Here is a 12614-nt window from a genome sequence, read left to right as displayed (position 1 = left end):
CTGAGACACTTTGATAAATGAAAATACTTGAATATGCCATATAAATAAAAGTTGACAAAGAAAAAGTTTAGAAGAAACCATATTTATTGACAACTGGCACAGCTGGACAGGGAGCTGACGCTGTTGTGTTAGCCCGTATTCAGACCAAATCCTTTGAAATTCCATGTTACATCTAATAAGGTCAAGATTCAGTTTAGATCTGTAATCACCTTTTGTCCAAATAATGTTCACGACCTGTAGTTAACTCACAATCTGAAAAGGAGATGAGCAGCATAAGACATGAAATGTTGATTAGATGTATTTGTATGATATAAATGAAACCTGATGTGATGTGATCAGCAATTTTTTTTCACTGAAGTAGTCTGTCCATTCTGTTGATGTTGCAAAAAACCCAGATAGTAGAGTGATGCTTGAGTGTGATCTTTGGCTGAATACAGTCACAAGCTTGCAGAGAGCACAGTAACCAGATGACAGCTAAGTTTCATTGTGGCCTACATAATCAACGTTAATTGGCTACATCTGATATAATCTGCTGTCAGTGATGTAACTGTTGAAAATAATGTTCAGCATCATTTGAAATTATAAATAGAATTATACTTATTTTATCTGGTTATTTTGAACATTGCTCTTTGAAAATAAAAGCTGAGATAACCTGGGGCCTGTTTCACTAAATGTGTAAAATACAAGCTGCAATTTGCAACATAAGATAATTCTCTCCCACATTAATTTTGACATGGTTCAATAATTAAACCGCACTATGTTCATGTTTTTTCTTTTTTTCATGAGGCTAGGCCCTTCTTGTTTTACACTTCAGACTGTCGCCCAGGCCTCATAACAGAGATAGAGTAGTAAGATAAAGTAGTTTTCCACCAATCTTAGAAACTAAAGGGGCGTCCAGCCAGACTCCATTCATAAATCCCAGGTTTAAGGGGACTTGGTTGTTTCCTACCACAGCATGATTTAAAATGTTGTCTATGTTCGTCAGGTACTGCTGCTCCATTCGGCTAGCACATAATCAGACTAACGCATCTTGATTTTCACAAAAAAAAGGGGGCTAATACTGTGTATTGCGCTGTTGAGCCACCCTAAATCACTGCAGGGGAAATTCCTTCACTGCGACAGCCCTAATAGCAACCGTCTGTAATATTGACAAGCTGATTTTTGCAATACTGCATCAAAAAACACATCATTGTTGCTCACTTAGAAGTCCACTGCATGTACACTCAGGTCACAGAAAAACTCAACCAAGCATACTGTGTGTGTGGCTGGTAGTTCAGGGTTCCTGGGAGATTAGAGTACTCTCAACAAAAACAGAACTGAGCTGGCGCTGCCTGATTAGAAAGCTTGAAATCTCAGCCTCTGTTGAGGTAACAGAGGAATTACTGGAATTTATCAGCTGCACTTGTAAGCCCCCACTCATAAATTATAGTAACAGTCTGCTATGAACGTGTATGAATTATGCAAACTATGCTGGGGATAGAGAATAGATAGGGGCCATGCTATCTGTCGATTGGGATGATGCAAACTCATTGACTACAAGGAAACATTAATATACTGAAGTAGATTTTCTGTGATCCCTTGAGCTGTGCTGTTGAATTTAACACTGATGGAAGTCGGCTCTACTTATATCTTGTTAATAAGGACACGTAATCTACTTCTTTCACTAGTATTTGATGTCTTTCTTTCTTTATATCTCGGTGTGCACATCTGTAGGCAACACATGTTTCATGGTTGATTCCAGGAGCAAATTTGGTATAGGTACAAGGGCCCACAATAAGTTATTTTTACAAATGAGAATATAGCTGTGTATTTGTAGTTATCATTTTTCATTCGTTTTTCATGAGAACAAAATAAAAATAAAATGGCTTATTTCTCATTTTTAGGCAGTATGGAAGGCTGAGACATAGAACCATAATTGTGGATCCAAGACTGCTGTTTTTGTATTTGTAGCTGTCCAATCATTTGAGTCAAAGTGTCCTCAAAGTAAAGAGTAATAAAATCATGACTTTCATGTTTTTGGGATTTCTTTTCTTTTTAAACTCCTCCTGCACAAACAATATTAAATGTGCAGAATTTGTCTGTAGGAATGCACTGAGTTAAAGTTTTGCTAAATTTGCCCATTATGAATACAGCAGTAGCTTTGATGCTGCAGCAGTTTGCTTGGCTGTTTGAACACTGTGGGTGCATGCATTTGGTCATTAGTGGGACACAGGTCACCCAGTCACAAAGTTTGTCCATTGGTTCACAGATACATTATTGTTTGTTTGCAGTTTGATATACCAAAAACACATTGCCTAGGCCCTCTGATCTACGTTCCTGGAAACTAGAAGCTGCCGGCTGCCACATACATTTTTGGGGTCAATTGCTAAGACAGATTTGAGAAACTGCTATGTGAATGAGACAAAGTGAAGATCCATGTGACCAGGCATCAAAGTGATTCGATCCGTTGATAATATGTGAGTTATAGAATGGAGATGGTTTGTCATTATGGCTTAATAACAGGTGTCAGTTTCCACTGAGCCGCATTATGGTTCACAAATGCAACTGCATACTGTAACATGTAGACAAAAGCGTAGCCCGGGGGATGGATTATTTCACACATCAAATTACAATGCATAAATTTACTTCAGTACAAACAGTCATTGCACATTAGTGTTATTTTGCACAGTCCATGCCATATATTATCACGAATAGTTCATTGTAGGACATTTTCATTTTCATCCACTTTGTTAGACAGACTAACTTTTCTAGCTATCATATTAGGCTTGGGTGGTATCATTTTTTCATACCTTCATACCTTCCTGACATTTCAGCGGGATATATGATATATGACGGTATTTGTGTTTTAAAAAAACAAAACAAAAAAACCCCCCAAGAAACATAAATGCTGAGCTGCTGGTGATAGAAGTCGTTTTAGCATGTATGACATTGTCTAGCCTACAATACTGTGTCTAATGTGCAGTTAGCTTACTTAGACAAGTCTTGCTGGGTTTAAAAACTTATGGCCCATAGAATAATGAATAGATAGGAAATAAGCACCCTTCTTCCATAGATTCTTGCTAGAGGACCGGATGACAGTTGTTGCTGTGGCAGATACTGACAGCAGTGGGCTGAACGGAGATGATGTGCGGGTGGTGTTACCCTTTTTAGCTACAACTTTCTTGAGGGAAATAGTGCACACAGCTTCGTCTGTGTTTGCTGCCTCACCTTTATCAGCAGGAATTATTTTGAACCCAAAATAATCCCAAACAGGGGCGGAGCATTTTTCTTTTTTACTAGTCCTGTAACATTATCTATACCAGTCACAGTTGTGGGTGGTATAGATGATGGGGATAATGGGGTCGCCAAGGTCTCACGGACTCATTCAACTCCTACAAATGCATTTTAATTTTGTAGCTGTTCAAAGTGAAGCTAATTTGAACTTTTCTTTACATACTGTTGAGTAGTTTAATCTTTAACAATGCATCAGTTTATAAACTCATCATAGGTTGTCTGTCTAAAATGTGCAAAATCTTAACCTAAAAAGTAACCAGCAATTGTCAGATACAGGAAATGTAATGGAGTTAAAAGTAAAATATTTTCCTCATAAACGTAGTGGAGTAAAAGTATAAAGTGGCAAATTGTCTTTAAGTACTGTACTTGAGTATATGTACTTAGTTACTTTCAAGCACTGACATCTGTGTTGTTGCAGCACAGTTACTGCACTGTCGGGGGATTTTACTTGCTGTCTGTAAAGGTTGATGAACCAAACCAAACCCTTTGTTTAAAATAACTCGATATCCCTTTAACCCCACCATTTCTGAGAGTGGAGCTTTTCTTAAAGGTGTTATATTTTTGACCACATAAATGTGAGATACATTCACATACAATATGTAGTTTGTACCAACGGATCATAATTGAAAATGTCACCCCTGTGCTTACAAACATTACTGATGTAAACAAACCTTTCGGAGCATAAATTATATAACATCTGCTTATTCCTCATCTTTTGTTTGTCAAAGTGGCAGCAGGCTCCAAATGTTGTTTTGAATTTTGGTGGTGGTTTGACCCTTGAGTTTACATTTGGCTCACACATTGTCTTTAAAGAAATGAGGCTATTTATGTTTAATGAAAATGCATAAACAGATGTGGAAGAAAGAGCAATCATGAGTAGAACCAAGCCAGCCATTAACGTGATTGCAATTTAAATCATGCACAGACTCATTCTCGTTTTGTTTTCAGCTCTCTTAAGGGCAAATCTTCTCAATCATCCAGCTCAATTATACTCTGATTGTTAGTGGGGCTTATATCCTCATCATGTGTTGCTTATGATGTGAAATCACATGACCTAAACCTAATTGAATTGCAATGGCATGCCAGCATTGGCTGTGAGTGCTGTGAATACTGTCTCCCTTAGAGAGAGTTTTTATTTAGATAAACCAGTGACAACTCCAACATCGCACTGGCAGGTTTGCTTGTTTTAATTGTCCAATCAGAGCCTCGGTGAAGGAGGTGTTACTAATTTATTCTGCATTTATGAGCACCATTCACAAGCAGGGGATCATTTTGAATCAGATAAACAAATAAACAGATATTAACAACAGTTTCAGACTGACTTTGGTAATACTTTTGAACAGGAAACAAATACAAATACTGATTTTGTTTTTTCATCCTTAGCATTAGTGACCTTCATAAAGTCACTGTAAAACAAATAACATAGTGGTAGAGGCAATGGTATAACATTTATCTCATGCAAACAGTATGGTTACAGCTAGTGTTATCAGAGATAAGATCACATTTTCGTTTATAAAACCAATTTAAAAAAGTTAAAAAGAAAAAAAAGATCACATTTCCCATAAACACTGTACAATACATTCAGCTCTTGGTGTTTTTCTTCTGAAACACATGTAGGAGTATGTAGTGATGTGATGGGGATCATTTTGACAACAACAAAAAAAGAATATTTCTTTCTCCTGAACATAGTTTCCACTAGAAAAGTTGTTAGGCCCAGTGGTCGGGAACTTGGCTTGGGTCTTGAAGAGTTGTAGCATGTATTCACTGACAAACTCCCCAATGCTTAGGCCTGGCGGGGCGACAGCTCAGGCACAGTGGGCCACCAGGCTTGCAGTACACTGGCGGAAACTCTGCTGCATCAGTGACAAAGTTTACACAATGCAGAATTCATTTCTTGACATTACATTCCTACCACTATGTGTACATTTTTAAATGTAGAATATAGGAACAAGAGCTTGATGTCAACAAAACTGCTCAGTGACTAAATTAAGGGGTTAGAGGGTTTTGTTTTGTTTCATGTTCCTCAATATGTTTTCTTTACAAAGTAATATTTTTTTTGTTTGGTTTGATTCTAGTCAGGGACATTTTTTCCAACAGAGTTTACACGAGGCTTTTATTTATAACACTATGATCCAACATAGTGTTTGTTATTAAAAGTAGTCAGCAGAATGAACTCTTCACAAACTTTTCAAACTGAGCATATAGGCTACAAAACATTATTTTAATGCAGCCATGCGGGCAGCGTGCAGCTGCAGCTACGCCACGACCTCCACCTGCCGCAGTCTCCCCGAGCCCGCCTCTCACCGGGGCTGGGGAAAAGTTAAACTTCCTACTGATCAATTACATGTTATTTAACTGTGTAGTACAGCCCTGTGAGAGACTGTTTTCTTAATCTCACTCCTGCTGGATTTCTGACCATTACTGCCTGTTCCCACAATGTGTGCGTCCACTCCCATCCGCACTTGCAAACATTATGGCCATTCACTCCCGCACAATAGAGTTGCATTGATTTTGTGTCTTCCACTGTCCTGCAGGGTAGACACGTTCTTTTACTGTGTAGTATTAATAAAGAGATGCATACCTGTCGGTAATAATGTAGCAAAATTAAGTTCTGGTGCATATACATTAATACTAGTGCAATAATTAGTTATTCTAGTGCAATAAGTAGGATACACCCATTCTAGGGCAAAATTACATTGTATTTATTTATTTTAGCCTACTTATTATTTTAGTTGTTGGCTGTGGTTGTTTGTTTTGTTGAGGTTGTTTTATTTTGTTTCATTTCCCTTTGTCTTTTAACGCACTGATAAGGAGTAGTGCTCCTAATGATGATGGCATGCAACTTGATGCAAGCTTACAATTCCTCCATTATTTCCTAAATGAGCGCAAAAGTAGTATTAACCTGTGCTTTCGCATAATGTAATATGCACACATTGTTTGGTGTTTGTGTTCTTTGCTTGTTCAGGTGAAGTCAGCAGGCTGCAACAGTAGGTGGCATGTACTCAGTAACAGTAATAAATTACATTTACTTGAGTAGTGTACTTAAGTACATTTTTTGAGTATCTGTCCTTTAATTCAGTATTAATCTTTTGGAAACGTATAACTTTTACTCCACTACATTTGAAAGACAAATATTGTACTTTTGACTACACTACATTTCTATGAAGGTTCCTGTTACTCATTATTTAAAAGCATAGCTTTGAAGTCAGAGAATTGATTTTCTTTTCTTTTCTAAAATGCGATAGGCCATATGATGTGTTCATTAAAGGAGAAAAACTAAGTAACCACAGTAAACTACTCCTATGCTGTCAGTAAGTGCTTTTTGGGTAAGTGGTAATGAAGATAAAGATCACGATTCCTCACCAGAGCACCCATGGCCATATCTGAAGTCCATGTTTCAGATTTTTGAAATGAAAAAAGGTTCATATAGTGTTTTTTTGTTTTTTGTTTTGCTTAAAGCAGTGTTGCTGTTGGGCAGTTATTAAACTAGAGGTGTGTACATGGGATTTTAAGGTAGGCAGGTTGTTTTATTTTTTATCCTCTGAGGAAGCTGCATCTACAGCAATCCCACTGTGCCCGATACACATGTGCACACACACACACACACACTGCGAGCTGTTTCAGATCACTGTCACGCTGTTTTGTGGGGGTGAGGGGTGTTAAATAAAAAAATGAAAACGACACTGGCTGTCCTGTCGATTTTAATTGTGTTTCTATAGGCTCTGTAGCATATTCTACAAGCTTTTTATTCTACACGTTCTTCAAGCAAGTCATTACATTCTGTAGGTTGTTTCAGAGTCATTAGGTTCTGTAAATGCATTGTGTTGACATGAAAAAGAAAATGTACTTTTGAATACTTATTTAATACGTATTTTTAAAAGCAAGTACTCCAGTACTTTAACTCAAGTAAAAATTTAACTGAACAACTTTCACTTGTATTGGAGTAATATTTGACCAGGAGTATCTATACTTTGACTCAAGTAATGGAGTTGTGTACTTTGTCCACCACTGCTCATGAGTGTGTGAGGAGGAGTGGCAGCAGGTCGTGTTGTCAGAGGGCACCAGGAGGAGTTCTGACTGAGCACTCAGCCTGGCTCTGTGAGAGTGGCATGCAGCGCTGGCTGCATCTCAGGACCCACAGTTTATTTTTTGTCTGCCTGCTCCTACCCACAGCAAAGTTGAAACCGCCTGCTCCTGCAAGATCTGCATTCCAATCCAAATACAGTCCTCTACCATGGAGCTCTGGGCTGATCCATTTCTCTCACTGTGCCAATGATGAAATGTTCGTTACCTGAGAGAAAACACTACGTCTTTGCTGTCAAGCCAAAGCGCACGGCTGTTGTTGGAGAGTGTGATGCTTAGTCACATGACTAAGGAGGCAAAAACCAAACTTTTGCATAATATAAGTTTATATTTAAGTTGCGCTGGAAACTTATTATAGGTCACACTAGGGCTGTGCGATATGACGATATATATCGTATGATGAGAGAAAAATGTCTGTCGTTTCATATTATGCTCTATTGTTTATAATGTTGTGACGCAAATCACACTCTTTACGGCAATATTTTTTGTCATTTGGAGTCTGTCCATCTTTTACGTGGATTACATTGACAAATTACTCTTCTTGGCTTTTTACTCGCAGAGCTTTTGTTGTACTAACAGTAACATAACGAGTTTAGTCGTCAACTCTCCACTGCTGTCTGTCTCTGCTGCGCTGCACACAAGCGGAGGGCTCAGCCCTGCTAGCGCTGAGAAAGAGCAGAGAAGCAGCGAGACGGCGACCATAAATGACAGCAAAATGCAATAGAGACTGTCTTTATTTGTTTTTACTTATCAAATTTATGTGCACCCTTTTTCTGATTTCTGAGGCCCCTGTGGACAAAAGCGTTTTCTCGGAACGAAGACTGCATTTCCCATGAACACCACTGCCTCATGTCGTAAAGATCTTGCAAGTATTTGTTTGGGAAGATAGTGAGAGAAAGGCGCTACTTATTACTATTTTTCTTTTTTAAACACAGCTGTTTGCAGGATGCAGCAAGTGTTTAGGAGCAGCTGAGATTGACACTAAAATGGAAATAGCTGGTCCACCTTAAAGGTCAATCCACCTTAAGTGAGCCTGGTCAGGTTAGGCTAACCCAATGTTACTGACTTCGAGGTTAACCTCCTTCACTTTTCCAGCAATTGGGGAGACAGCAGACGAGAGCTGCAGGATTTATTAACTGACACACTGTAGCCTGTACTGTACATTTACTGCCAGACTGACAACTTACTGCTAACCTTTTCCTCTGCTCTGCTCGCGTTCATCGTCACTTTTTTGCCGCTCGCTCTCACCACTTGCTCAACCACACCCTCACTACGCATACAATATGCACTGCCCTATTCCTTAAAGGAGCTACGCTACTCTTTTAACAGCACCTTTCACCTAGATATCCCTTGAAAAATGAGAAGAGGGTGGATTTTGGGATTTGAAGCACTAGTTGATGACTCAAAACAATTCCACGATAACGTAGGGTAATGTATTGTGTTCGCACAGTGTGCAAGTGAAAATCATCAGTAACCCATTAATATTAATGATTGTGTGAAATTTTAGCATATATTTTCTCATATTTTAATAATAGGGGAAGCACTGAATTCAGTCAGTGACAGACAGACAGTCGGGGTTATAGGGCTGGTCTGTGGTCGATCCAGCCAAAAGCAGTTGGGAATGACAGATAAAACTACTTACTGTCTTGTGAATCACATCCATACCCTGGCCTGAAACTTCCATAACATTTTTAAAAAAGTTTTAAATTTAAAAAAGGTTTTTCATACGCTATTTTTTTTGAGTATTTAATTATACACCAAATACTAAAAATGATGAGCGGACTGCTCACTCTGCCCCTTTTTAAAGGGTTTCTGTTTATGATCAATAGCATGATAGATCCAGGACTTGGGCTCATTGTAGAGGTAGAGGCGATGGTAACCTCAATCCAATGGCCGATTTACAACCAGCATTAAAATACGATTTGTGTCTGGATACATTATCTGGATCAGGAAAAATGCATGATGGGAATTCACCAAATGAGGTCCCAGCCAAGAGGTCATCTGTACAGCCCCCACTGGATGTATGCAAGGACCTAATTGCGCATTTCCCAGTGAAGACGAAGAGAGGCGAAAACTGCAATAAAGGATACACCAACACGCTATGCAGCAAGTGTAATGATCGTCTTTGCTTTTCAGGGGGAAAGAACGGTCTTTGGGACTGTCATCGTTGCAAATGAACATGGCTGAACACTGGGACTAAGACGAAATTCAGTTTTGTAAATACAATTTTAGTTTCGTTTTTTTTTTTTTTTTTTTTTAATCAAAAAATGACTGTTCATAAAAAATGACTTGTGTGATTATTATTCATGATATATACTGTTATGGGGCTAAATAAGTAATCAACCTTGCAAATGAACCCTTGTTTTGTATATTTGTTCAGAGAACGTGAGTACAAATGCAGAAATTCTGCTCCTAACTAGGGCCAATGTTGCAATATTACAACATTTCCCTAAAAACTCACTCAAACGTAAAAGTCAGACACCTCCTACAACAACAACTGTAAAGTGATTTTTTTTTTTTTCTATATTTGGGCTTTACATGGTTAATGCAAGCTGTAAATGCACTCAGAACATGTAGTGATCGGATCTCAGCCCGGTAAATGCAGTCTGTACAGTGTGACCACATCCATAAGAAATAAATCGGCCCAGTAAGTTGAAAGGTCACCTAGCTCCGCCTCCTCCTGCCAGATAAAGCAAGCCTTGCCAACTCTACAGACAGTAGCTAGAAGTAAATGGAGCATTAATGCAGAGTGATCCCACTGCCTTTGTTGCTGCCGAAATGCAATGAAAAACATGTAATAATGAAACTTTGTCAGACTGTCTTTCAAATTAATCAGCCCTTTCCCATGATCTCAGGCTACAACCCTAAACTCTTTCACATAGTTTGTCCCTGTCCACCTAATTTATTTCACCTTTTGGTGCTGCTGTATTTTGTACTTATCTCTGAAGTGACTGTTGGCAATTTTCCCTCATCACCTTCCGTTGGGTCAAAATTGAAGTCAGATCAAAACAAATCAACTAATTACAGGTTGCATCAAAACTGTCACCTACGCCATCCTTGATCCAATCAGCATTCACCTTGCTTCCTTGTCTCCCTGTCTCCTCAAAACAGCAGTCATTCCCACTGGTATTTTGTATCTGCATATATTCATTTACTTACTCCTTCATTCTTTATTTTCTCTGAATAATCTCCTTCATTCTCCCCGTTCTCCTCTACCACCCACTGCATTATCTGCTAATAACCTGAAATTTGTTTGTCACTGTGGTGATACAGAGGGCTGCTGCCCGTCCTATTACCCCCCCCAACCTTACTTGGTTTATAATACCTCTTATTGAGTCTGATCAAAAGCCAATTGAATCCCAGTCAAATATTTGTATTTCCCCCTCGTCTGTTTGATTTAACTGCCAATGTTGTCAATCCCGCCTTTGCTGCTACCTTCCTGAACCCTGCCACAGCTCACTGCCCTGCAATCTAGTTTCCAGATTTACTGTGTAACAGCTCTTAATGACAAAGAGAGTCCCTGGATCCCCAAGTGGTGCATTCAATGCCGAGGCAGTCAAGGTTATTCAGGAATATAAAGCAGGGATTTGTTGGAACAATAGGCTTTATTGAATGAGTCTAAAACAATGTGCATAGTATACAAAAATACCAAGTGAGGAGTTTACTGAGTGAGACATCAAACTGTGATGTACATGTAGAAAATGTCCTTTAAGTAATGCACATGGTGAAAGTACAGAGGTAAGTGATGACATTGCTTTGAAATAGCAAGCAAATTGAAACTTGTGCAGAAAATTACTGTTGTATCACACACAAACGTCACACATACCTTATGCATGTATACTGTATGTGCATTCCTGCTGTTTTTCCGACTGCTGCTCAAGAAAGCAGCAACAGAATCCAACAACTATTGCTAAGGTGTAATGAGTGCGCCTGAGTTTTGAATGGTCCTCATCTGTTTCCTTTATGAGTGTTGAGGCAGCAGTGTTACCCCCTGGCCAGCTGTATCACTACTCTCTATTACACTCCAAACTGGAAAAGGCGGAGTAGGGTTATAGATGTTAAAGCCTGCTAGTACCTGGTGCTACCTGATTCTGTGGCCTGTTGGAGTGGCTGTAGCCATGGTCAAAGACACCCTAGGGAATGACACATACACTCACGAACACACATCACACACAGAGGCTGACTTATATTGTATGTAGGGCAAGTCCTCAGTCTTTTCTTTAATGTATCACCATTCATTCACCATTCACTCACCTTGTTCCCATCCTTTTTAACATTTCTCATACTCATTTTGTACCATGAAGCCCGCTGCATGCTTCTTGCCCTCTGTGCACACTCGCAAAGGAGATTGCATGCAGGTTGCCGCACGGACCATGCTGAGAGCCTAACTTCTTTTGCCTCTTGGGGGGTTGCTGTCTACCTAGCCATGTAAGGCGCCAAACTGCAGGTGTTCCTCCTTCCCCTTCCTGTTACAGTGGGACTACCTCACCTCCACCACTGCTTTAGACAGATGGTTTGGTTGAGATGATTTAGGGGGCTGCTGTGAATGAGCACTTGCACACTGGGACATTATCCGATCCCAAGCTGTCCTGCTGAAGCATATAGCTGTTTGCTTTCTAATGATTGGAACACTGGTGTGGTGGGATGTCTTACTTGGCAGCTTTGTCAGCCTGTCACTTAAGACAGATGTGATGAAGTGACTGGTTCGATGGGACTTAACTGAGGACAGTGTCACCATTTGGACATAAGGGAAGACAGGGGCATGAAACTGTTTGCTTTCCTCGGTTCTGACTCTGAGATGGAGGCAGTTTGTCCTGGGATTTTAAAATGATTGATAGGATGCCAAGCAGGGTAGGAAATTTAAAAAATATTTGGGGGGCAACCTTTGCCCCCACTGTCTTAAAAATTGGGGCATTTACTAAATTTGGGGGCACTTTTAAAAAATAGTAATTAGTGCTGTTTTTAATGTAAAATGAGCGCAGATTAAAATAAATACAGTAATCACCGCCTTGTGTAACCAAAACCACCTCAGCAAACACTGTCTCGTTTTTTAATAATGGTCTACATTTTCTAACTACAATAATAAGCACATGAAAAGCAAATCAATGCATCAATTCCCTTTCAACAACTAAGATTTTATTTAGGAAGAACCTTCGGTATAAACCACTAGATGACAGTATAAGATAATGATCTTGAGATGATGATGATATTTAATTGGTCTGATCTAATTAAATTTACCAAAAGTTCTGGTTGGGGGG

Source organism: Thunnus thynnus, chromosome 3 (genome assembly GCF_963924715.1).
Source record: "Thunnus thynnus chromosome 3, fThuThy2.1, whole genome shotgun sequence".
Lineage (NCBI taxonomy): Eukaryota > Metazoa > Chordata > Actinopteri > Scombriformes > Scombridae > Thunnus > Thunnus thynnus.
This window is presented reverse-complemented; position numbering follows the sequence as displayed.